The sequence below is a fragment of the Anabrus simplex genome, chromosome 5 (genome assembly GCF_040414725.1).
Source record: "Anabrus simplex isolate iqAnaSimp1 chromosome 5, ASM4041472v1, whole genome shotgun sequence".
Taxonomy (NCBI): domain Eukaryota; kingdom Metazoa; phylum Arthropoda; class Insecta; order Orthoptera; family Tettigoniidae; genus Anabrus; species Anabrus simplex.
The window spans coordinates 390,292,218-390,317,446 of NC_090269.1; positions in this window are offsets into that span (position 1 = coordinate 390,292,218).

Sequence of the window (25,229 nt, forward strand, 5' to 3'; positions counted from 1 at the left end):
TGGTAAGTCTGTCTACTGGGCGGCGAAATCTCGCTATAGGAAAGTCGTAGTTGCACAGTCAGCACCTACAGATAGCGTTAGTGTTGCTCTATCTGAAATCTTTGCAAATCAAAGGGGACATACCACCGCCGTCTCGATCCTCTTATCGAGACGGCGGTGGGACATACATAGAATGGACAGCATCTACTTTCGCTTTCGTCTACGTGCTTCGCGTAACTGACACGAGCCCTAGCATTGTAGAAGTGAGACGAAAATGAGTAATGTCATGAATGTGGAAATAATTAATGCTCTAAAAAGTAATTGAACTAACTAGACAATGTTAAGGGTACACTCTGTCTACCCTGTCTCCCCTGACGCTTTGCCCCTGCCTTTAATATTGCCGCTCAATTTAACTACTGTATTGTACAAGCTCTCACATTCCTTGAAAAATATGTGTCAATATATTATCACTCCGTCACGTCAGGTACTACAACAGATCCACTAGCAGACATGCTTCAAATCGAAAACATGCAAGTTACGAAAACGTAACAGTTAAGATAACAGTGTTCTAGCCTGTTAACATGTTACCAGAATAACATGTTACTCAATTAACCCTGTTATGGTAGTATCAGGTCGCAATTCTTCCTCAACCCTTCATTATTTCATTAGCCATTTCGTCATTCTACATTACTTGATAATTACTGAAGTTATTTTAATTCATTTCGATTTAGTATGGTTGCGTTTCGTCGTCTTATTCTGTGAAGCATTGTTCCATAGCAATGAACGTTCTGTCGAGATAACAGTCTCAGTTCGGTGGAACACTGTTCCATCGCAATGGATGTTCTGTCGAAATAACAGCCTCGGCTCTGTGGAACACCGTTCCATAGCAACGAGAGTTCTGTTGAGGTAAGGCCGATAGCGTGCTTCCTAATATGTTCCATTGTGTTATTCTGTGGAACAGTGTTCCATTGCAATGAATGTTCTGTCGAGATAGCAGCCTCAACTCTGTGGAACAACCGAGTATTACGGCCAGGTAACAACCACAGCATTGTCATTCCTGAAGCGTATCGTTATTCTGTGAAGTCGTAACGTTTCGAAACATCTCTGCTCAGATTTATTATGAACTAGCGAATGTACCCGTGCTTCGCTACGGTATTCTACATTGTATTCGAATATCGAAGTAAATAGTGTACATGCAGTAAATAAGATAGTTTTAAAATTGCATGTCTCTTAGCGTTATCCGAGAAAGAGCATGGGGAGGTCCCCGTACGTTTCCAATGTAAAGTGTTTGTTACGGATTTGTGATATAACGGCAGGCTCACTTGCCTACTGGCATTCACAATCAGGTTGGGAAGTTTACATTATAATTGCAGGCCCCATTGCCTACTATGCGGACAGAATCGATTTGGGGAGTTTTCGTTAAAATGGCAGCCCCCCTTTCCTACCTCCAGACAGATTACAGTTTTTATTATAATGGCAGGCAATTACCCTACTATCACTCGAAATTGAGTTGTGCAGTTATCATTATAATGACAGGCCCCTTTTCCTACTGCCAGCCAGCGTACTGCCAGTCACACCAAGTTGGTGAGTTTCCATCAAAATAGCAGGCCACTATGCCTAATGCCAGTCACATTTTAGATGAGTACATTTCTTTATAATGGCGGGCACCCTTGCCTACTGCCAAACACAATCGGGTAGGGGAGTTTTAAACAAAACTGCATGCTCACTTACCTTCTGCAAGTCAAATCGAGAAGGGAACTATTCATTACAATTGTAGGCCTTCCTTACTAATGACAGTTACACAGGAGTTGGAGAAGGAACCCTTTCCTACTGCCAGTCAAAGTCGGTGTGGGGAGTACTGATTACAATAGCAGACCGACCCTTTCTCGATCGCTAAATCGACATCAGTGAATATATATAGATCGACATACGAAAGTATATGCGTGTTTACAATATTGAAGACCTTCATTTACAGATTAACTGCTACTAAACGTACGTCATATCGACAAAGGATTATACCATAAGACACGCCGGATTTAGTGGCCTAAATGGCTGGTCCAATGATATGTCATCTATTCTTGGGTCAGATTTAGAAACGTGGAACAGGGTAAAGGTTTTGTAAGATCATCTCACATTACATTACTTTTCGGATAATAATGTGACAGCTACATACGTAGCATTTGGCTCACATATGGCTACTGAGTGGGCCAATTTTCGTGAAGAGTTTGATGATTCTGTATTTCATATAAGTAATTGAAAGTATGAATAATGCATGTGAAAATTCCAAATTGACTTAACATCGATTAATAGAGAAAAATCAAACGTAAAAGGGATACAGATACGGCATAAAGTCATAAGACCAAGGTTGTAGATCATTCCAAATTGAACGGAGATTGTGCAATCCGTTACGTGATAGGAATTTCCGAAGGTCTGCACCATCATTAAAATTGCCTGCATATTTCGATATTCTTCGGGGATAAAAAATGAAAAATTTAATGATATAGGATTTTTCATTCGTTACAGGCTAAAACGTATAATTTTGTCAAATTTCAATTATCTTCTTATTCTTCTGGCAGATTATGCCACAATGTGGATTTTGGGCGAGGCGGGTAAAAATTAGGACTTTCAGGAAATCAAAAATTATGGAGATTGTTATTATTATTACCCCTTAAACGGAAAGCTGTAGGAAAATTTCGCCAAAATAGTCAGTGTAGAGGTACACAGTCGTTACGATTTGATTTATATAGATAAGGAATCTGCTCCATGTAAAACACCTTTTGGGCTATGTCCGCTGGACTTAACCTGCAAAAGTGACCATTCATGATATCTCCCTTATCAATCCTCCTGACGAAAAAATGCACATGAAAAAAAAGGTTTAGAGGTGGAATTCCATCAGGTTTGGTCGATTTCCAGTCAGGTTGGTCTTGTTCTGTATATATTGTGGAAGAGTAAAATCACCATTTCGGTTCCTTATAAACCGCCAGTCCATTCCGGAACATGAAATGTTATTTACGTTTAAAACCTACCTTTGGACAGGTGGATGCTAAATATAAATTTTGTTTCGAATGTCTTCAGTAGTTTTCAAGTTGTAAGGAATACGCTTTACACGCACCCGCTCGTGAGTTAAGTCCGATGGGACTTGTACAGAAAAACGGTCCTTTAATGATATCTCCCTTATTGATCCTCGTATCGAAATGATGCACATGAGAAAAAAAGGTTTAGACATTAATTTCTACCAAGGTAGGTAGACTTCCATAAACTTTTGTTGTGTATATTTTTTGGAAGTGCAAAATCACTGTTTCGGTTTCGTATAAACCCCCAGTTAGTTCAGGGATTTAGAAACAATATTTGCCCTGAAACCTATCAAGGACAGGTGTATTCTAAATACGAATCTTGGTGGAAATGCATCCAGTAGTTTCTAGCATTCACGTACATACGGCGTAATTAAGGAAGAAAATAATACAGTTAAGAATGTTGAAACTAATAGAAAATGGATTATAACTGAGGACAGCCGGATAACGACAAATAAATAAATGCCGTGAGTTATGGATATAATAAAGCGCTAACAGAGGAGAAATTTAGGTTCAGTGATTCTTAGGTAAACAAATATGAAGATGACTAATGGTGTTATTACTTAATCTATTCGAGGGCGGTTATAACCTCCAACGATATTCCGCCAATATCCCGCAGATGAGCCGATTGATGCCTCTCTTGCCATCTACCCAAGGAACAACCACGAATTTAAAAGCATGATGAGGAAAATGGCAATACGTTACTTCCCTACTGGCATGCAGTCAGAGACGTTGCCATGGTAACCTGTAGGTTCGTTGTCGGTCTGTCGGTCACTAAATGCAGAGCATGATACCAGCAGAAAATTGTAAATTTCTCCGTCATGTGAAGAGTAAGGTAAATTATGAACATAACGAAAGTTGTTTATAATGAAGAGACGTTTCACGTACGGTAAACGAAGTTTACAGAAAATCAATAGTATAAGAGAAAATAGAGGAAAACCACTGTGGTTTTCCTATAAACACCCCGTCTATTCAAAGATTTTAAAATTATATGCATATCGGAACCTTTCCTGGGATGAGTATACTCTAAATATGAAGTTTGGCTGAGATCTATCCAGCCGTTTCGACGTGATGGTGGGAAAACCACTCTGGTTTTCCTATAAACCCCCCGTCTATTCAAGGATTTTAAAATGATATGCATATCTAAACCTTCCCCGGGATTAGTGTACTCTAAATACAATGTTTGGTTGAGATCCATCCAGCCGTTTCGACGTGATGGTGGAAAAACCATTCTGATTTTCCTATAAACCCCCCATATATTCAAATATTTTAAAATGATATGCATATGGAAAAGTTCCCCGCGATGAGTATCCTCTAAATATGAAGTTTGGTTGAGATCTATCCAGCCGTTTCGACGTGATGGTGGAAAAACCATTCTGGTTTTCCTATAAACCCCCTGTCTATTCAAGGATTTTAAAATGATATGCATATCAAAACCTTCTCCGGGATGAGTATACCCTAAATATGAAGTTTGGTTGAGATCTATCCAGCCGTTTCGACGTGATGGTGGAACAGACAAACAGACAGACAAACAGAAACAATTTTATTTATATAGATTTTTACACTCGTTCTTCACCCCCTTTCCATCCCCGCCCAAAGGAGTCCTATGAGTGCCTTACACAACAGTATATTTTTTTCCCAGATATTAAGTCTTATTTGTACCTATTTTGGTCCCTAACCGACGGAAAAATTCCAAGATGTTCAAATTTTTCACTTTTTACCCCCCAAAGATATCGAAATATGGAGGCAATTTTAATGACTGTGCAGACATTCCTTTTGAGCTATTTTTTGGCTAAACGGTAAGTCGTATCACAAAACGGATGGCACAATGTCCCTTCAATTCGGAGTCAAGACCTCAAGAATATACGAAGTTAGAAATTCCAGTCATAGTCGAATTGGGAAGGATTTTTATAATAGCAAGCCCCTTACCTACTGCAATTCACAATCGAGTTGAGGAGTTTTAATTATAATAGCACTCCCCCTTGCCTACCACCAGTGTCAATCAAGCTCGAGAGTTTTCATTTTAAGGGCAGACCCCCCTACCTAGGGCCAATCGCAGTCAATTCGGAGAATTCCCATTTTAACGTAGGTCTTCTTCCCTATTCCCAGTCAGTGTCGATTTGGCCAGTTTTCATTATGTTGGCATGCCCCCATTTCTACTTCCAGATAATCAACAGTGTGCTTGGAAAAATTAAGTAACACTGATGATCTTCCCATAATTAGGAGTCTATTCGTTTATGGGATCAATTTCATTTAATTTGTCACCAGTACACGTACTGAAGCGAAGGAAGAACAGAGTCATTGAAGAACCTCTTGATAAACAATGTTTCATGTTTTATTTTCTGGTGCACATATAAACAGGGACTTGCTGCTGCTGACTCGGGAACATGCGACGTACAGTTGCCCGTGGGAAAAGCAGGGTGATCTGAGGTCAAGTCCAGCAATACTCAACGTCTGGCCCTGGGATTTATTAATAGTCATCGCAAAGCAGAGGCTGACTGGAAACTGCAGACGCTTGAACTCAAACGGGTAGTTGGTTGGGATTAGTGGTATCCGCGGGATAAGAACTGACTCTCCTTCACCGCATCCAGTCATGATAGTTGCCTCTATCACATGTTTGTGGAGGGCGTTTACCTGAAGTCTTGTCCCATTGCACAAATTAGGTGGGCTGAGATTGCGCATGAGTATGATTGGTGCGCCGATCTTTAAGGTAATTTTGTGCGATGGAAGCCCCGGAGCCGTTATAGAATTCAGGAACTCAGGAGGATAGTGAACTGCGTCGTCAGAGTTGATTACTTCATTGACAGACGTATAAACTGTCTCCTCGCCGCGGAACATTGTGAGGATAGTCGAATTAATGTACGCCGCTTGTTCATTAGTTGGAGTTAAGATCGCTCTGCAGCAGAGCCATGAGATGGGTTTGCTCCTAATATTTTCTACGTCCGGGTACACCGATGAAATGAGAGCTTCAAGGTTAGAAAGCGACAAACAAAATTCATCAGAAAGAGTAATGATCCCGTTACTGTCTCCCAGTGAGCCGTTCCCAATCGACAACAATATTTCAGTGAATGTATGTATGTTTTCATCACCACCTAGATGTACCCTCATATTCTGTGTCAGAGACAGTTTTTTGATATTTGGCCAAAGTGATGATCTCCTTAATGAAGCGTTCACTTCATCTGCTCTGCTCCCTCTTGGAACAACCGGTAACGTTTGACGAAAATCACCAGAAAAGAGGATAGGGACACCTCCAAAGAAGTTATCACTGTTTCGGATGTCCCGCAGCGTTCGGTCAACTGCTTCAATCGCCTTTCTGTGAGCCATAGTGCATTCATCCCAAATTATAAGACTGCAGTCTTGCAGAACCTTGGATATGTTACTTTGTTTTGTGATGTTACATATTGGTGACTCTGTGCAGTCAAGATCTATAGGCACTTTAAACATCGAGTGAGCAGTTTTGCCACCGGGTAAAAGAGTGGCTGCGATCCCCGAAGAGGCTACTGCTACAGCAATCTTACTATCCTGTCTGATCTTAGACAACAGTAAGTTAATCAGGAATGTTTTTCCAGTTCCGCCCGGAGCGTCTAAGAAAAACATTCTACTTTCCTTATTTCTAACACAGTTTAATATTTCCCGATATACTACAGTCTGTTCATCTGTAAGTTTTGGTTCATTTAATAGAACAAAAGACCTTAACGCTTCTTTATTGTAATTTGTTTCCCTGAGATAGTCAGCATTTAACGTTTGTAAGATCTGAGGGGAAGGAAGGCCGTAAATGTTCAAAGGCTGACCGCCAATCGATAGAACGTATTCTTCGAGGTCTTGAAGACATCTGTCTTCCACATGGGCGATCATTTCATGAGCAGTACCGTCGTTACAGGGGGAAAGTTGTCGTAAGAAATCTTCTGCTAGGCTCTCCTTATATTTGTTCCACAGATCCAACGGATCAGAGAGACTGCAAAAGACTAACAATATGCCAAAAAGCCGGCGAAGTTTTGCTGGGCTTTGTGAAACTATCGCCTCCTTCAGTGTCTCTTCCCATTGAGAGTCATCCAGGAGTAATCCATGGGCTTTGCATGCACTCCGATATGTAGGGTGAAGTATGCCATTGACGGTGCGAAGGTCAGTGAAGGATGTTGGTCCCCTGACAGTGAACAGAAGCATGCGTAAATAGAAGCACTCGGAATTATTAGGATGGACTGCATACACTCGGCTAATTACGTGCTGCTTTCTAACGCCCGAAAATGCTACCACAGGTACTCCTTTCTTTCTTCTTACAAATGTACCTTGCTGTTTGTTATACGTATAGTAAGAGGGAACGTCTTCATACAACAGTGTCTTAGCAAAATCATCTGTCTGACATAAGTTAAAGAATGCCATTAAGGTGGTGTTACGTGGATTTTCTACTATGTCATGAGCCGTTTCTGCAGTAAAGACAATTCTTTGAAAATTTTGTAGATGAACATCTAAATGCATTACTGGAGGATACCTTTCATGGATAGGAAATGAAAGAATTCGCCAAACTGCTTCTGAGCTGGATATGTACCTTCCGCTCTGATACTGGCACACTTCATCATTTTTGTCTTGCAAACCTAAGACTGCCTGATCGCTTCCTTTGTTGATGTACTTACAGATGTATTTGATGGACTTAACACTGCTACAGTATTCAACATTGATGTGTGTTTTGAATACCCTAGACAAAACAGGACAGTATGGCACTATCCATCTATTATCCACTTCCATATCCTGTCCATTTATCATAAGGCGTGCAGTGAAGCCACCCATAGAAGGAATCCTGCGCTTGTAGGATGGGTACCCATCGTTCCCTGTGACAGTTTCATTGACGAATGCTCGTGGGTATCGTTTTGAGCATCGTCCACCTTTCATACATGGTGAGCCTACGTTGAAAGATCCGCATGGTCCATGGACCATGTGACATTTAACTATGTTAAAAAGCTGTGGATCTTTATCAGGATCTGGAAATTCAGCACTAATAACCTTATCAATATCTACGGGTCGTATCTTGTCCTCAAGCCATAATAATATGTGGGCGTGAGGCAAGCCACGCTTTTGCCATTCAACAGAGTACATAAAACAAAGAGTTGGCCCAAATATTTGTTCTCTGGTTAGTAAGTCCATGAGAGATTTTAATTTCATGTGAAATACACGTGTAATAATGTCGTGACGATCATTCGCTGACTGACCATTATATACGGCATTACCAATTTCTTCCCATTTTGGATTAGTTGTAGCTGTAATAAAAAGATCTGGACATGAGTATTTTCGCACATAACAGAGTGCATCTTGAGATCGCTCGTGCATATATCGGGGTCCTCCAGTGAAAGTGGACGGTAAAATGACTAACCGTCCCAAATCTGCCATGTTACCCTCGTCCTTCCTCAGGGCGTCTTTAAGGTGAATGTAGCTCTCAGCCCTTAATTCCCTTTGGTGTGTTCTGATATAGACTAACCTTTCAGTCTCTATTTTAGCATACATGTCTACCCAGAACTGATTGGACAGTTGACGGTAACAATGTAAGTAGTTTACCTCGCCTTGTCTTATCATTATACGATAAGAATAAAACTGAAGAGAAGATGTTTTCTTGAGAGGGGTCTTTAGTTCTCCGGTTCGTGGGTCTACGTGGTACAGTAGGAAGTGGTAGCCATCATCTCCACGAGGGAACATCAGGGGATATTGAAGAGCGTCGTATGATCGGTGGGTTTCAGATATTCGTCTCAGGCCCTGGTCTCTTGTCCGAAGCACGATGTCTCGCTTATCACATTCGTGTCCAACCAATATGACAGCTATCTCGTTTGTTGTCGGCTGATTATAACAGCCTCTGTGCTCACCAGCAGGAACTCGGTCGGCGTGGATCACAATCTTGTGGGTGTCACCGTCCGGCATTGTCTCTAGAGTTGTCTTCAGTTCCTTGACATATGGGTTCACATCATGTAACATGCCCTGCAAATCATTAACTAAATGGGTTTTTAAATTTGGTATTATTGCTGTTCTTCGATCTACCTGTGCTTTGTGGTCTGCAATGAAATATATTTGAAGATATTTAGAATTTTCATTGTTTGCAGGGAGAAGTGAACCTATTAAGTGGTATACTTGTCCTTGAATTTTGAATGTTGGCATAAAATTTCCTTCCACTACTTTAGTAGCTCCGAAGCTTGTCATTTGGAATGCGCTGTTGTAGGCTCGCACAAATTGAAGAAAATGGCGAGAGTCAGTATGCGTCCCATTTAACAGAGAAATAAGAAGTTCCGGTAGAGGAGTTAGATGATTTAATTTAATTTTTCCGGAAGAGCAGCACATTCCCTCTGGCTCTTGCTTCCATTTGAGAGCCCTACAGAAAGGGCACACTTTACTCAAAGACCCTATATGGGCTCTTGGATGGTAGTCGATAAGAGGGTTATAAGCAAATGCACTTCGCTGCTTTTCATGCCATGGAATCATATTAGGACACCTAGATTCAATTGACGTTGAATGTAATTCTCTAACATTGGCATGTCTCACTCTATCTTCATCTAACCGTCTGAGATATTCATCAGTGGTCTCTGATGAACGTCTTTCTGCTGCACGTTGTCTTTTCTCTTCCTGCTGGACATTTTGCATTTCGTTTAACGATGCGTAGGTACTTCGTCGTTGTGTTAACGCCTGAGAATATTCCTCCGCAGCTAGGTTTTCGCGTGTGAGGGAATGGTGCTCTCCGTCATGCTCCATTCGAGCCATCCGCTGATCCTCTGATTCTGTTTCTCTTAAACGCATCTGTCTAAATCTTTGCGATCTGAGTATTGCCTCGCGGTCTGAAGCAGTCTCAGAAGCCCTAGATGTGGACTGGCGTGCTCTCTGTGAGCGAAGCCTGGCCTCGCGCTCAGAAGCAGTCTCCGAATCACGGTCAGTGCTCTTCCTCAGTCTGTCTGCATTGAGTCTGGCTTCGCGGTCTGAAGCAGTCTCAGACGCCCTAGATGTGGATTGGCGTGTTCTCTGTGAGCTAAGCCTGGCCTCGCGCTCAGAAGCACTCTCCGAATCACGGTGAGTGCTCTTCCTCAGTCTGTCTGCACTGAGTCTGGCCTCGCGGTCTGAAGCACTCTCAGACGCCCTAGATGTGGACTGGCGTGTTCTCTGTGAGCTAAGCCTGGCCTCGCGCTCAGAAGCACTCTCCGAATCACGGTGAGTGCTCTTCCTCAGTCTGTCTGCACTGAGTCTGGCCTCGCGGTCTGAAGCACTCTCAGACGCCCTAGATGTGGACTGGCGTGTTCTCTGTGAGCTAAGCCTGGCCTCGCGCTCAGAAGCAGTCTCCGAATCACGGTGAGTGATCTTCCTCAGTCTGTCTGCATTGAGTCTGGCCTCGCGCTCAGAAGCACTCTCCGAATCACGGTGAGTGCTCTTCCTCAGTCTGTCTGCACTGAGTCTGGCCTCGCGGTCTGAAGCAGTCTCAGACGCCCTAGATGTGGACTGGCGTGCTCTCTGTGAGCTAAGCCTGGCCTCGCGCTCAGAAGCACTCTCCGAATCACGGTGAGTGCTCTTCCTCAGTCTGTCTGCATTGAGTCTGGCCTCGCGGTCTGAAGCAGTCTCGGAAGCCCTCAATATCTTAACTTTTTTAGCTTTTGATATGGACCGTCCAATGTTAATTCGCTTCCTAGCAGGCATGGTCAAAGGAACAGTCACAAAAGTGTCGAAACCCAATCAGTAACTCTGTAATGGGCAGCAAAGTGCATGTGGTGGTGATTATTTTCTGTTGGTGACGGTGGTGTTGGTGATTATTGTTTTAACAGGACGTACAACGGGGCAACTATCCTCTATTAACACTAATCAGAAGAAAACTGAAAGAGATCCGATACTTCGAAGAATGAAGTTATCGGCAAAATAAAGGGAAGGGCCGCAATGAGCTCGAAAATATCAAAAACAGAAACCCCTCCCAGAGCAGAAACTGGGAAGGCAGGAAGTACTAAGGGGTAATAGTCAACAAAATAGAGGTAGTTGTGATTATTGTTTCGAGAGGTAGTACAAATGCGCAACAATCTTCTGTTAACACTAATCAGAACGAAATATGAAGAGATGCGATACTTCGAAGAATGAAGATATCGGAAAAGGAAGATAAAGTCCACAAAGGGGTTAAAAATCGCAATCAGCAACAGAATTGAAATGGCCGTATTGGTGATTGTTTCAAAAGGAAGGACAACTCCTCAACAATCCTGCCTTATCACTAATCAGAACGAAATTGAAAGAGATCCGATACTTCGAAGAATGAAGATATCGGCAAAAGAAAGGGAAAGGCCGCAAAATGCTTCCAAATAACAACCACAAACCCCGCCCAGAAAAGAATTTCAGATGCAGTGGTTCCCAATGAAATTAGAGTATCCGAAAATTTCTAAAGTGGAAATAAATTAACGTACCGTCGCAACACTTCTGAAACAGGAAACAATATTTCAGATATTTTTAAACGCAATAACTGACATGAACACTCACATAGATATGTTAACAATCTCAGTTAGAAAGTAACAATGTAATACAGAGAAGAACTAAGCGCCACCAGTGTGAATACCATTAAGCAGTCAAGTTCCTTTTGCTCAGAGCAATATTGATTTCGGTTACGCTTATCGACATGGATGATATAGACTGCTGAAGCTGACCGAAGTAGCTGTTGCCTGTGACTCACGGGTGGCCCAGATTGGTTGCGCAGTAGTGTCGTAGGACAGGTATCCTAATTAGGATAAAACCTTCAATACTGGTATTTTGAAGGTTTATGATGAGCCGAAATTATTATGTTATTATATTTATGTTTCGTGTCCATGGACGTATAACGTGCGGACGTACGGCACACAGATTTCCAATATGGCGTCAAGGAACAGCACCATTAGATCTCTGATGTAAAACATGTATAAATTCTATGTAGATTGTTTTAGAGAGCGATTGTTTTCTTTTTTGTATTCCGAGAGAGGCACTGAATGTTTTCTTCTATCTGACAGGATAAGTTCGTAGCGATAATAAAGTTGCTTTTAGAATACGTAAAAGTGTTCTCGTGTGATATTTTTATTGCGTAAAATAGAAAATCGCATATAGAGAACGACAGTAGATGTTGGTTTTCCCCACAGGAGCACCGTGACTGTGTAGCACACAACCGCACGTGTATCTTATTTCTTTGTTTATAGCTGTCTCTCTTATAAAGGAAAGATTTCCATGTAACATCTGTACGTAATTTCTTTCCTTATATTGCTGTTGGTGTATATAGTGACCTACTGTATTTTGCGTAGCGTGTGCATCGTAGTTCGTTTCTGTGAACCGCCTGTTGCGTGGTGAAGGTGGGAGGGGGGGGGGGGGAGGAATACATCCGGGTTATTCCCTGCCTGTCGTAACAGGTGACTGAAATCGCCCCAGGGGTCCTTAACTTGGCAGGGTGGGCTCGCGACCACGGACCCTTTTAGGTGCACTTACTTATGCCACGCTCCTCACTTTAGCTATATTATCCGAACTTCCGTGGTCTATTCTTGTTCTTTGCAGACTCCGACGGAATAAGAACATTCGAGGCCTCATTTCCACGCCCTTCGCGGATAACTTAATTTCGGAAGAGTCGGATTCCTCCATTTTTGTCACTGATTACTGTTAATATAGGATGGTTGCCCCGTTGTAGTTCCTCTTGAAACAAAAATCAGCACCATCACCACTCTCTTCTCTCATCCGACTTGTGTTCTTATGTTTGAGAGATCTCGGGAGTTGGCCCAATTTTAAGATCGTATGCCGTTCCTGAGGCCAACCGAATGTGGAGGATTGTATTGAACAATTACGCCTTTCTGCTGGGAATCAATCAATCAATCAATCAATCAATCAATCAATCAATCAATCAATCAATCAATCAATCAATCAATCAATCAATCAATCAATCAATCAATCAATCAATCAATCAATCAATCAATCAATCAATCAATCAATCAATCAATCAATCAATCAATCAATCAATCAATCAATCAATCAATCAATCAATCAATCAATCAATCAATCAATCAATCAATCAATCAATCAATCAATCAATCAATCAATCAATCAATCAATCAATCAATCAATCAATCAATCAATCAATCAATCAATCAATCAATCAATCAATCAATCAATCAATCAATCAATCAATCAATCAATCAATCAATCAATCAATCAATCAATCAATCAATCAATCAATCAATCAATCAATCAATCAATCAATCAATCAATCAATCAATCAATCAATCAATCAATCAATCAATCAATCAATCAATCAATCAATCAATCAATCAATCAATCAATCAATCAATCAATCAATCAATCAATCAATCAATCAATCAATCAATCAATCAATCAATCAATCAATCAATCAATCAATCAATCAATCAATCAATCAATCAATCAATCAATCAATCAATCAATCAATCAATCAATCAATCAATCAATCAATCAATCAATCAATCAATCAATCAATCAATCAATCAATCAATCAATCAATCAATCAATCAATCAATCAATCAATCAATCAATCAATCAATCAATCAATCAATCAATCAATCAATCAATCAATCAATCAATCAATCAATCAATCAATCAATCAATCAATCAATCAATCAATCAATCAATCAATCAATCAATCAATCAATCAATCAATCAATCAATCAATCAATCAATCAATCAACATACATACGGAGTAATTAAGGAAGAAAATAATAGTTAAGAAATCTAACATTAATGGAAAATAGATTATAATAACTGAGGAGAGCCGGATGACGACAAATATGTAAATACCAAGTGAATGTATTGCTCTTACTTATGCCCCTCAATAAATTATGCTGGTGTGAGTTATGGATATAAGAAAGCCGTAACAGAGGAGCAAATTAGGCGCAGGGATTCTTAGGTAAACATATAAGATGACTAATGGTGTTATTACTGAAGCTGTTCGAGAACGGTTATAGGCCTAACCTCCAACGATATTTCGCCATTATCCCGCAGAATGGCCGATTGACACCTCTCTTGTTATTCTACCGCCCCCACCCACAGGGGGACGTTGTCGGTCTGTCGGTCACTCAATGCAGAGCATGGTACCAGCAGAAAATTGTAAATTTCTCCGTCATGTGAAGAGTAAGGTAAATTATGAACATAACGAAAGTTGTTTATAATGAAGAGACGTTTCACGTACGGTAAACGAAGTTTACAGAAAATCAATAGTATAAGAGAAAAAGGAGGAAAACCATTCTGGTTTTCCTATAAACCCCCCATCTATTGTAATATTTTAAAATGATATGCACATAGAAACCTTCCCCGGGATGAGCATACTCTAAATATGAAGTTTGGTTGAGATCTATTTAGCCGTTTCGACGTGATGGCTTTCGTATAAACACCCCGTGTATTGAAAGATTTTAAAATGATATGCATATCGAAACCTTCCCCGGGATAAGTATACTGTAAATATGAAGTTTGGTTGAACAGACAAACAGACAGACAAACAGACAAACAGACAAACAAACAAACAGACACGAAACGTAAAAACCACCGATTCGGTCTTGAGTTGACCTAAAACGGATAAATATCTGAAAAATTGGCAAAACAAAAGAAATTACAGACAGCGGACCCCCTACAATTTTATTTATATAGATAATTTCGCTGCTGTAGAATCCTGGAGCTGACGTTGCCATGGTACGGTATTCTACATTGTATTCGAATATCGAAGTAAATAGTGTACATGCAGTAAATAAGATAGTTTTAAAATTGCATGTCTCTTAGCGTTATCCGAGAAAGAGCATGGGGAGGTCCCCGTACGTTTCCAATGTAAAGTGTTTGTTACGGATTTGTGATATAACGGCAGGCTCACTTGCCTACTGGCATTCACAATCAGGTTGGGAAGTTTACATTATAATTGCAGGCCCCATTGCCTACTATGCGGACAGAATCGATTTGGGGAGTTTTCGTTAAAATGGCAGCCCCCCTTTCCTACCTCCAGACAGATTACAGTTTTTATTATAATGGCAGGCAATTACCCTACTATCACTCGAAATTGAGTTGTGCAGTTATCATTATAATGACAGGCCCCTTTTCCTACTGCCAGCCAGCGTACTGCCAGTCACACCAAGTTGGTGAGTTTCCATCAAAATAGCAGGCCACTATGCCTAATGCCAGTCACATTTTAGATGAGTACATTTCTTTATAATGGCGGGCACCCTTGCCTACTGCCAAACACAATCGGGTAGGGGAGTTTTAAACAAAACTGCATGCTCACTTACCTTCTGCAAGTCAAATCGAGAAGGGAACTATTCATTACAATTGTAGGCCTTCCTTACTAATGACAGTTACACAGGAGTTGGAGAAGGAACCCTTTCCTACTGCCAGTCAAAGTCGGTGTGGGGAGTACTGATTACAATAGCAGACCGACCCTTTCTCGATCGCTAAATCGACATCAGTGAATATAATATAGATCGACATACGAAAGTATATGCGTGTTTACAATATTGAAGACCTTCATTTACAGATTAACTGCTACTAAACGTACGTCATATCGACAAAGGATTATACCATAAGACACGCCGGATTTAGTGGCCTAAATGGCTGGTCCAATGATATGTCATCTATTCTTGGGTCAGATTTAGAAACGTGGAACAGGGTAAAGGTTTTGTAAGATCATCTCACATTACATTACTTTTCGGATAATAATGTGACAGCTACATACGTAGCATTTGGCTCACATATGGCTACTGAGTGGGCCAATTTTCGTGAAGAGTTTGATGATTCTGTATTTCATATAAGTAATTGAAAGTATGAATAATGCATGTGAAAATTCCAAATTGACTTAACATCGATTAATAGAGAAAAATCAAACGTAAAAGGGATACAGATACGGCATAAAGTCATAAGACCAAGGTTGTAGATCATTCCAAATTGAACGGAGATTGTGCAATCCGTTACGTGATAGGAATTTCCGAAGGTCTGCACCATCATTAAAATTGCCTGCATATTTCGATATTCTTCGGGGATAAAAAATGAAAAATTTAATGATATAGGATTTTTCATTCGTTACAGGCTAAAACGTATAATTTTGTCAAATTTCAATTATCTTCTTATTCTTCTGGCAGATTATGCCACAATGTAGATTTTGGGCGAGGCGGGTAAAAATTAGGACTTTCAGGAAATCAAAAATTATGGAGATTGTTATTATTATTACCCCTTAAACGGAAAGCTGTAGGAAAATTTCGCCAAAATAGTCAGTGTAGAGGTACACAGTCGTTACGATTTGATTTATATAGATAAGGAATCTGCTCCATGTAAAACACCTTTTGGGCTATGTCCGCTGGACTTAACCTGCAAAAGTGACCATTCATGATATCTCCCTTATTAATCCTCCTGACGAAAAAATGCACATGAAAAAAAAGGTTTAGAGGTGGAATTCCATCAGGTTTGGTCGATTTCCAGTCAGGTTGGTCTTGTTCTGTATATATTGTGGAAGAGTAAAATCACCATTTCGGTTCCTTATAAACCGCCAGTCCATTCCGGAACATGAAATGTTATTTACGTTTAAAACCTACCTTTGGACAGGTGGATGCTAAATATAAATTTTGTTTCGAATGTCTTCAGTAGTTTTCAAGTTGTAAGGAATACGCTTTACACGCACCCGCTCGTGAGTTAAGTCCGATGGGACTTGTACAGAAAAACGGTCCTTTAATGATATCTCCCTTATTGATCCTCGTATCGAAATGATGCACATGAGAAAAAAAGGTTTAGACATTAATTTCTACCAAGGTAGGTAGACTTCCATAAACTTTTGTTGTGTATATTTTTTGGAAGTGCAAAATCACTGTTTCGGTTTCGTATAAACCCCCAGTTAGTTCAGGGATTTAGAAACAATATTTGCCCTGAAACCTATCAAGGACAGGTGTATTCTAAATACGAATCTTGGTGGAAATGCATCCAGTAGTTTCTAGCATTCACGTACATACGGCGTAATTAAGGAAGAAAATAATACAGTTAAGAATGTTGAAACTAATAGAAAATGGATTATAACTGAGGACAGCCGGATAACGACAAATAAATAAATGCCGTGAGTTATGGATATAATAAAGCGCTAACAGAGGAGAAATTTAGGTTCAGTGATTCTTAGGTAAACAAATATGAAGATGACTAATGGTGTTATTACTTAATCTATTCGAGGGCGGTTATAACCTCCAACGATATTCCGCCAATATCCCGCAGATGAGCCGATTGATGCCTCTCTTGCCATCTACCCAAGGAACAACCACGAATTTAAAAGCATGATGAGGAAAATGGCAATACGTTACTTCCCTACTGGCATGCAGTCAGAGACGTTGCCATGGTAACCTGTAGGTTCGTTGTCGGTCTGTCGGTCACTAAATGCAGAGCATGATACCAGCAGAAAATTGTAAATTTCTCCGTCATGTGAAGAGTAAGGTAAATTATGAACATAACGAAAGTTGTTTATAATGAAGAGACGTTTCACGTACGGTAAACGAAGTTTACAGAAAATCAATAGTATAAGAGAAAATAGAGGAAAACCACTGTGGTTTTCCTATAAACACCCCGTCTATTCAAAGATTTTAAAATTATATGCATATCGGAACCTTTCCTGGGATGAGTATACTCTAAATATGAAGTTTGGCTGAGATCTATCCAGCCGTTTCGACGTGATGGTGGGAAAACCACTCTGGTTTTCCTATAAACCCCCCGTCTATTCAAGGATTTTAAAATGATATGCATATCTAAACCTTCCCCGGGATTAGTATACTCTAAATACAATGTTTGGTTGAGATCCATCCAGCCGTTTCGACGTGATGGTGGAAAAACCATTCTGATTTTCCTATAAACCCCCCATATATTCAAATATTTTAAAATGATATGCATATGGAAAAGTTCCCCGCGATGAGTATCCTCTAAATATGAAGTTTGGTTGAGATCTATCCAGCCGTTTCGACGTGATGGTGGAAAAACCATTCTGGTTTTCCTATAAACCCCCTGTCTATTCAAGGATTTTAAAATGATATGCATATCAAAACCTTCTCCGGGATGAGTATACCCTAAATATGAAGTTTGGTTGAGATCTATCCAGCCGTTTCGACGTGATGGTGGAACAAACAGACAGACAAACAGAAACAATTTTATTTATCCCCGCCCAAAGGAGTCCTATGAGTGCCTTACACAACAGTATATTTTTTTCCCAGATATTAAGTCTTATTTGTACCTATTTTGGTTGACAGCTATGCCCAAACGTACATGCATAATCTCACTGCTCTAGAATCCTGGAGCTGACGTTGCCATGGTTACGGCAGTTCATTTCTTTATCCGATTCCTAGAGCAGGGGTAGTGTGGTGCCAATATCTCCGTAACGGTTGGTTTTAGGGCCTTAAAACATGGTTTTCGGGCCCGTAGGGCTTACCGAGTTTTGTTCTTTGCGTCAAGAGGATTAAATTGAGCTTTGTCTCGTCCTTATACGACAAATTCGATATTTTGCCTATAATAGTATAAGAGAAAATGGAGGAAAACCGTTTTTCCTATAAAACCCCCGTCTTTTCAAAGATTTTAAAATGATATGCATATCGAAACCTTCCCCGGGGTCAGTATACTCTAAATATGAAGTTTGGTTGAGATCTATCCAGCCGTTTCGACGTGATGGTGGAACAGACAAACAGACAGACAAACAGACAAACAGAAACAATTTTATTTATATAGATAAAAAATCGAACACAGGTTAGCCTACATGAAGACATATTTTTCAGTTAATAAATTCAGTTCGTATGATATCTGTGATCAAAGTCACTATTTTCAAAAATTCTAATATAAATATGAGAGCCCATTCAAACTCAGCCTCTTCAATTTCTCTCGGTACTCACAGTATAACGGATAGTAGTGGCGATTGGGAATTAAAAGTGGGAGAGAGGGGGGGGGAGGGATCAATTACAGACAAGAAAAAGTGCCCGGGTTTTCTAACAATCAAACAAAATAAAGGAATGAATTAGCTGATAAAACAACAGGGCTTGTACAAATTGCTTTTTTAAATAATTCCTAGTTGCAGGCGACTAAAATGGAATAAAAATATGTTTTCTCTGCAAAGTGTGCGGCGACTGCCCCCCCCCCCTCCCCCACAATCGCCATCACTGTTTAAACGAAGATGACTCTACATCAATTAGAGCCTACTATGCCGCCAATTTGAAATGAAAATATATGAACAGACAGTGGCGTTAAACCCAACACATCCACAGGCGAAACCCAGTCATCTCGATCACCACAACTTGTCACAGGGAAACAAATATCCGTGTATTTTGTAACATTCATACTGAAAAATGTTTCCCTAAAATATATGGTCTTGTTCCCGTGTGTGATACATTGTGTTGCCTTCTCTTTCCTAATTCACTGGTCACCGAATGTGATTGTAATGTACGATTGTATAGTGAAATAGTAGAAGTTGGTTACACATAGGCCTATTGTACGGTAAATTCATTAATTGTTTCAAATTTGTTTTCTGTATTATTTGGAGACCTGATTTTCACGATAAAAGGTATTTATAACAATATTTGTAATTTATGCCATATGCATTTTATGTTCACTGATTTTATATTTGATTTATTTTAATTGGCTTTACGTCGGATAGGAAAGGGCTAGGATTGGGACGGAAGCGGTCATGGCCTTCATTAAGATACTGTCCCGGCATTTTCCTGGTGTAGAAATGGGAAACCACGGAAGACCTTTCGGGCTGTCGACAGTAGAGTTCGAACTCACAATTTCTCGAATGCAAACACATAGCTACGTCTAAAGCCTATCATTGTTTGTGTACGTCTACATTTTGTCCTTTTGGATCTACTTCATTTATTTACTACAATTCAGTACAGAAATATGGAAGTTTTAGTGAAAAGGGCGAACCCCGAATACATATAAACTTTTTTCTATATTCACTTTTGTCCTATTTCTGTATGATACATTTTTATCGGCACTAATTAATCGAAACCGTCTCATTGCGGCAATCAGTGAAAGCGTTTCCGGTCCTTCCCACACTTAATTTATACATGTGGTTGTCTGGTCAGAGGTGCATGGCGATGGACTGCACATGAATGATTCTCAAGAAATCCCGCCCCTGCGTAGATTAAGTATTGACTCACTCGTCAAAATATCTGGCGCCTTCTAACAAAAATTTCGTTCAGTAACATTATGCTTTGTTAGTTTTGGAACATGTTATTATTATAACATCTTACTGGAAAATGTTATCTCAGTGGAACTGGAATGTTGGAACATGTTATTGGAAAATAATAGTTTAGCCCACCTGTACATGCAAGGGAGTGTAAACATTACCACGCGCTAACCATGAATTCGAAGTTGAAGCTCCGCAACATGGCGATGCGCGAAAGTGTTCAATATTCTGCATAGCATCAGCGCACTCTGTGAGTCTAGATGATCGATGCAAGAGGAACAATTCTTAAGTTCTTCGAAGAATTCCGCACAAGTTTCAAGCTATCAGAGTCGTTAACAAAAATTGTGCTCCTCAAAGCCTTAAAAGGTTCATTATCCATACGGAGGAATCATCTGTATAATCATAAATATATATAATATAAAGTACTTTGTCTTTATGGGGGAAGTGTTAATTCTCTCTGAATAAATGTTATAAAGTCAAGTCTTTGGACAATCCAGTAGCTGTATATTTATTTTGTGCCAGTTCGCTTGTGTCAACCGAGATGTGCAGCCGTCTGCGTGGGCTTCATAATTTAAATACTTTAATTTTCAAATTACGGGTAAGCTGTTCGCGTAATTATGGCTCCAAAGTGGGGTGACGATACTAACGTAAAATTCTTCGAGCTGCAAAGAGAGCGATGTTTGTGGGACCTGCACGAAGACCTTTACAAAGACAAAAATGCTCGTCAAGCGGCATTTTCTGAGAATACTGATAAAATTCATATTCAAAGATTCGAAGGGATTGAGGTCAAAACTTTACATGACTCAGCAATGAATTCCTGGCACATTCAATTGCAAAATAAACGTAATTCCTCACCGGATACCACAGACGCTGCACACTCAGCCGTTTCTCGTCATCTGCTGGCGTGGCAATGGCTTCCTCGTGTGAACGGGTTCTCGTTCAACTGGACTGGCCAGCGATTGTCCCGCAATAATTAGAAGGCAACTGTCGCCAACAATTGTCTCATCAACTTGCATCGTGTGAACTTACCCAACTTACCCAACTTACCCAACTTACCCACCTTAACACCAACCATACAGGTCTACCAGTATTGTAATGTGCTGTCACTAGATGGTCTGCGTAAAAAAGCTTCAGCTATTATGTTGTATAAATTGAAAACTGGACAAACTCATTCGAACACACTTTGCAACTTGAATTCTGATATACATTCATACAGTACAAGAGCATCTACTAAAATTCACTGTAAATCATCAAAGTCTACTAAGTATGGCACTAATTCTTTATGGCATTTCTCTGTAAAGTTTTTCAATAGCCTTCCTGAGCATATTCGAGAAGCCGTTAAATTGCCCATCTTTAAAACCAAACTTGTTAATTTTCTAAAAGTAAAAATGCCAAGCCTATAGAGTATTGATTTAGTATACTATATCACTGCTGTTCATATTTGATTTCTATCACTATGTTACCTTATTATTATTATTATTATTATTATTATTATTATTATTATTATTATTATTATTATTATTCATTGTACAGTATATTATGTTTTTGTCCTAGAAGCTGATGTTCTCAAATCTCATCTTTGTTGCCAAATGTAATTCATATTATTATTATTCATTGTACAGTATATTATATTTTTGTCCTAGAAGCTGATGTTCTCAAGTCTCCTCTTTGTTGCCAAATGTAATTAATTGTACTGCACCATTATGAGCCCTGGCTCAGGTGCCTCTTTTGAAATAAATAAATAAAATTTTTAAAAATAAACATAGAAGCCGCTCGCTTAAATACATAATATGTAAATTTCTCCGCTACACAGTAAAGCAGAGAATCATGGATATGTTTTTGGACTTAGAAGACGAAAGAGAAGGCACAGATTCTTTGGTAGTTCCCTCTTAGTAGCCTCTTATGACATGCGAGGGGGTACAGATAATCGATCCTTTCACTCTACCTACAGAGGAGATGGAGCTTCGATAAATCGGAAAAAATGTAGCATTATAATTTACGACCAACAATATCACAGCTGATCCAGCACCCAGCATTTCCATGCCACGTCACAAGATAGCTCCCCACCAATACCAAGATCTACTACGTCCAACGAAATGGTCTCTGATATAACACACACCGGGTGAGTTGGCCGTGCGGTTAGGGGCACGCAACTATGAGCTTACATCCGGGAGATAGTGGGTTCGACCCGTTGTTGGGAGTCCTGAATATGGTTTTCCGTGGTTTACCATTTTCATACCAGGCGAATGCTGAGGCTGTACCTTAATTAAGCCCACGACCGCTTCCTTCCCATTCCCAGGCCTTTCCTATTCGATCGTCACCATAATATCTGTGTCGGTGCGACGTAAAACAAATAGTTAAAAAATATATATTACACACAATTTTATAGCCATAAATATTCACAAGATACCTATTACCGGTATGAGAAAAATCCACAGTTCTAGCCCTTCAGATGAGCAACTCAATGTTGAAAACATCCTAGGGATATGAGCTACGAATTTTTAGGTAAATAAAATGAAGTATGAGGATATAATCTTTTTATTCCTAAAAATTGCAATACTTTTCTTAATCATCGTTATCTGATGGATTAGATTAGCAGTTTGCCTTTTTCTACCACTACGAGTGCCAATGTGAGTCATTGCAGAATTTCACTTAAGCCCTTTTAACTACATTCGGTGTGGACATTTCTCAAAAATAAAAAAATACCTGAGGGTAATGAACCAGGGAACAAATTATGCAAATAACTTAAATTGGCTAGGATCTGGTTCAAAAAGAAAACGAGTAAATAAACAAGCGATTTAGGCTGTTTTTTCCGGAACTGCATTTAGGCCGGAAGTGATTTTTGGAAAACTTTTTTTAATTTGATAGAGCTATCCACGACTCACAATTGGATACATTTTCGGGCCTTTTGGCCCTTCAACTTTCGGCACAATTAAGGAAATTGCTTAATTTTCGTAGTATGGGGACGCCTACTTTGTTTGTTAAGAAATGTTTCCAACATCAAAATTAAATGTTGGCTATAAAATATATGCTAAAATAATAAATAATAGACTTAAAATCATTGCACACAATCTCTTATTGGAAGAACAATGTGGATTTAGGAAAGGCAGATCCTGTACAGATAATATATTTAGCCTCAAACAGATACTGGAGAAGAGAAGAGAATTTAACTTGAATACTTATGTCGCTTTTGTCGACTATGAAAAGGCTTTTGATAGGGTAGATAGAGAACAGTTATGGAATATAATGGTAAAAAATGGATACCCTAAACATCTTATTCAAGTTATCCAAAGTCTGTACAAAAGGACGAGAATTGTGTTAGATTTAGGATACAAACTAACGGAAGAAATATTAATTAATCAAGGTGTACGTCAGGGATGCAGCCTCTCTCCAACACTATTCAATATATATATAGATGAAGTAATCAGAAATTGGAAACGAATTGTGCACTCTGGAATAAAATTGAACACAAACACATACATAAATACTATGCTCTTTGCAGATGAGCAATTTATCCTTCAGGATGATGAAGATAAACTCCAGAAATCAATACATCAGTTAAACACCATTTGTGAAAGTTATAATCTTCGGCTATCCCGAACAAAAACCAAAGTTATGGCGTGGCAATGGAAATATCCTATCAGAGCGAAGATAGTAATCGACAATCAACCAGTAGAACAAGTCACAAATTTTAAATACCTTGGTTGTGAAATATCTTTTAACGATGATGACGAGGTGAAGAAGAAGCTTCATCGATTTCAATATATGTGTGGGACAATTCGCCGAACACTGAAAGGAAAAGTAAGAGAAGATACTCAACTTAAATTCTATAAGACTATGGCTGTACCAACTTTGCTATATGAAAGTGAGACATGGGTAGATAAAATAAGCTATAGGAATAAAATACAATCATCTGAAATGAGATTCCTAAGATCAGTGAAAGGATACTCCCTAAAAGATAAAATACGAAATGAAGAGATAAGACAAAAATTAAATATATTATCAATGAATGAAAGAATATTCCAAAACAGGATAAATTGGAAAAACCACGTTCTGAGGATGGATAACGACAGAATCCCAAAACTTGCCCTGGAATACCATCCTACAGGAAGAAGAGATATTGGTCGTCCTATGAAGAGATGGAATGAAATCTGAGGTCGGAACAGGCTATTAGCCTAATCCATGAAGAGGAAGTAAGTAAGTAAGTATCAAAATTCTGCTGCCTCCCGTGACGTTACCATAACCTAGACGAGACGACACACACAGTGAAATCTCGTTTAAAACACAGCACCATTTGTACCTACTGCGTATAGAAGGCACACGGTAGTAACGTGAGGAAGAAGATGACCAAGACAGATGACGAACATTGGTTGCCTGGTTACCAGCGTGTTCGTTTTTGTCTACGCTAAACTGATGACTCTAATTCGAGATAGAAGCCCAGCCATAAAATGTATCCATCTTAAAAACATTCAACTAAGTTCCTCCGCTACACGGAGAAGCATATAAGCATGGATATGTTGTTCCTGTCCTAATACACACGGGTGATGTACGCAGGGCCTTTCAAACGCCCAAAATATCACGCGTGCAAATTGAGTTCCTGTGCACAGTGCATCGATCCCATTCGGCTCGGCTCGGATCAATGCTTCGTCTCTGGGCTACTCGGCTAAGCTCGGCTCAACTCGGCTCAGATTTGTAGCGCTACGGAGCAAGTGAGGAATATGGAGACAGGCGGAGCGAGCGAGACAGGCGTGGGGAAAGAGAGTGGGGGTCTGCACTCTGGTCAACCAAGCGAAGTCGTCTTTTGCACCGTGCACAGAACATGCACTCTGAGAGGGCCTGCGTACAGTATAATTGTTGCCATGGTTTCCGTGGTATCGGAATACTGTCGACCAAAACTGTCCACGGTAACTCTGGATAGCACCCCATCCCAAGAACATATCCATGTTAAAATAAGATACAACTAGGTAAAGAATTGACAGGGAATCTGCCAACTTGGTGATGGTATTAAATACGTATCAGTTGCGATTGAT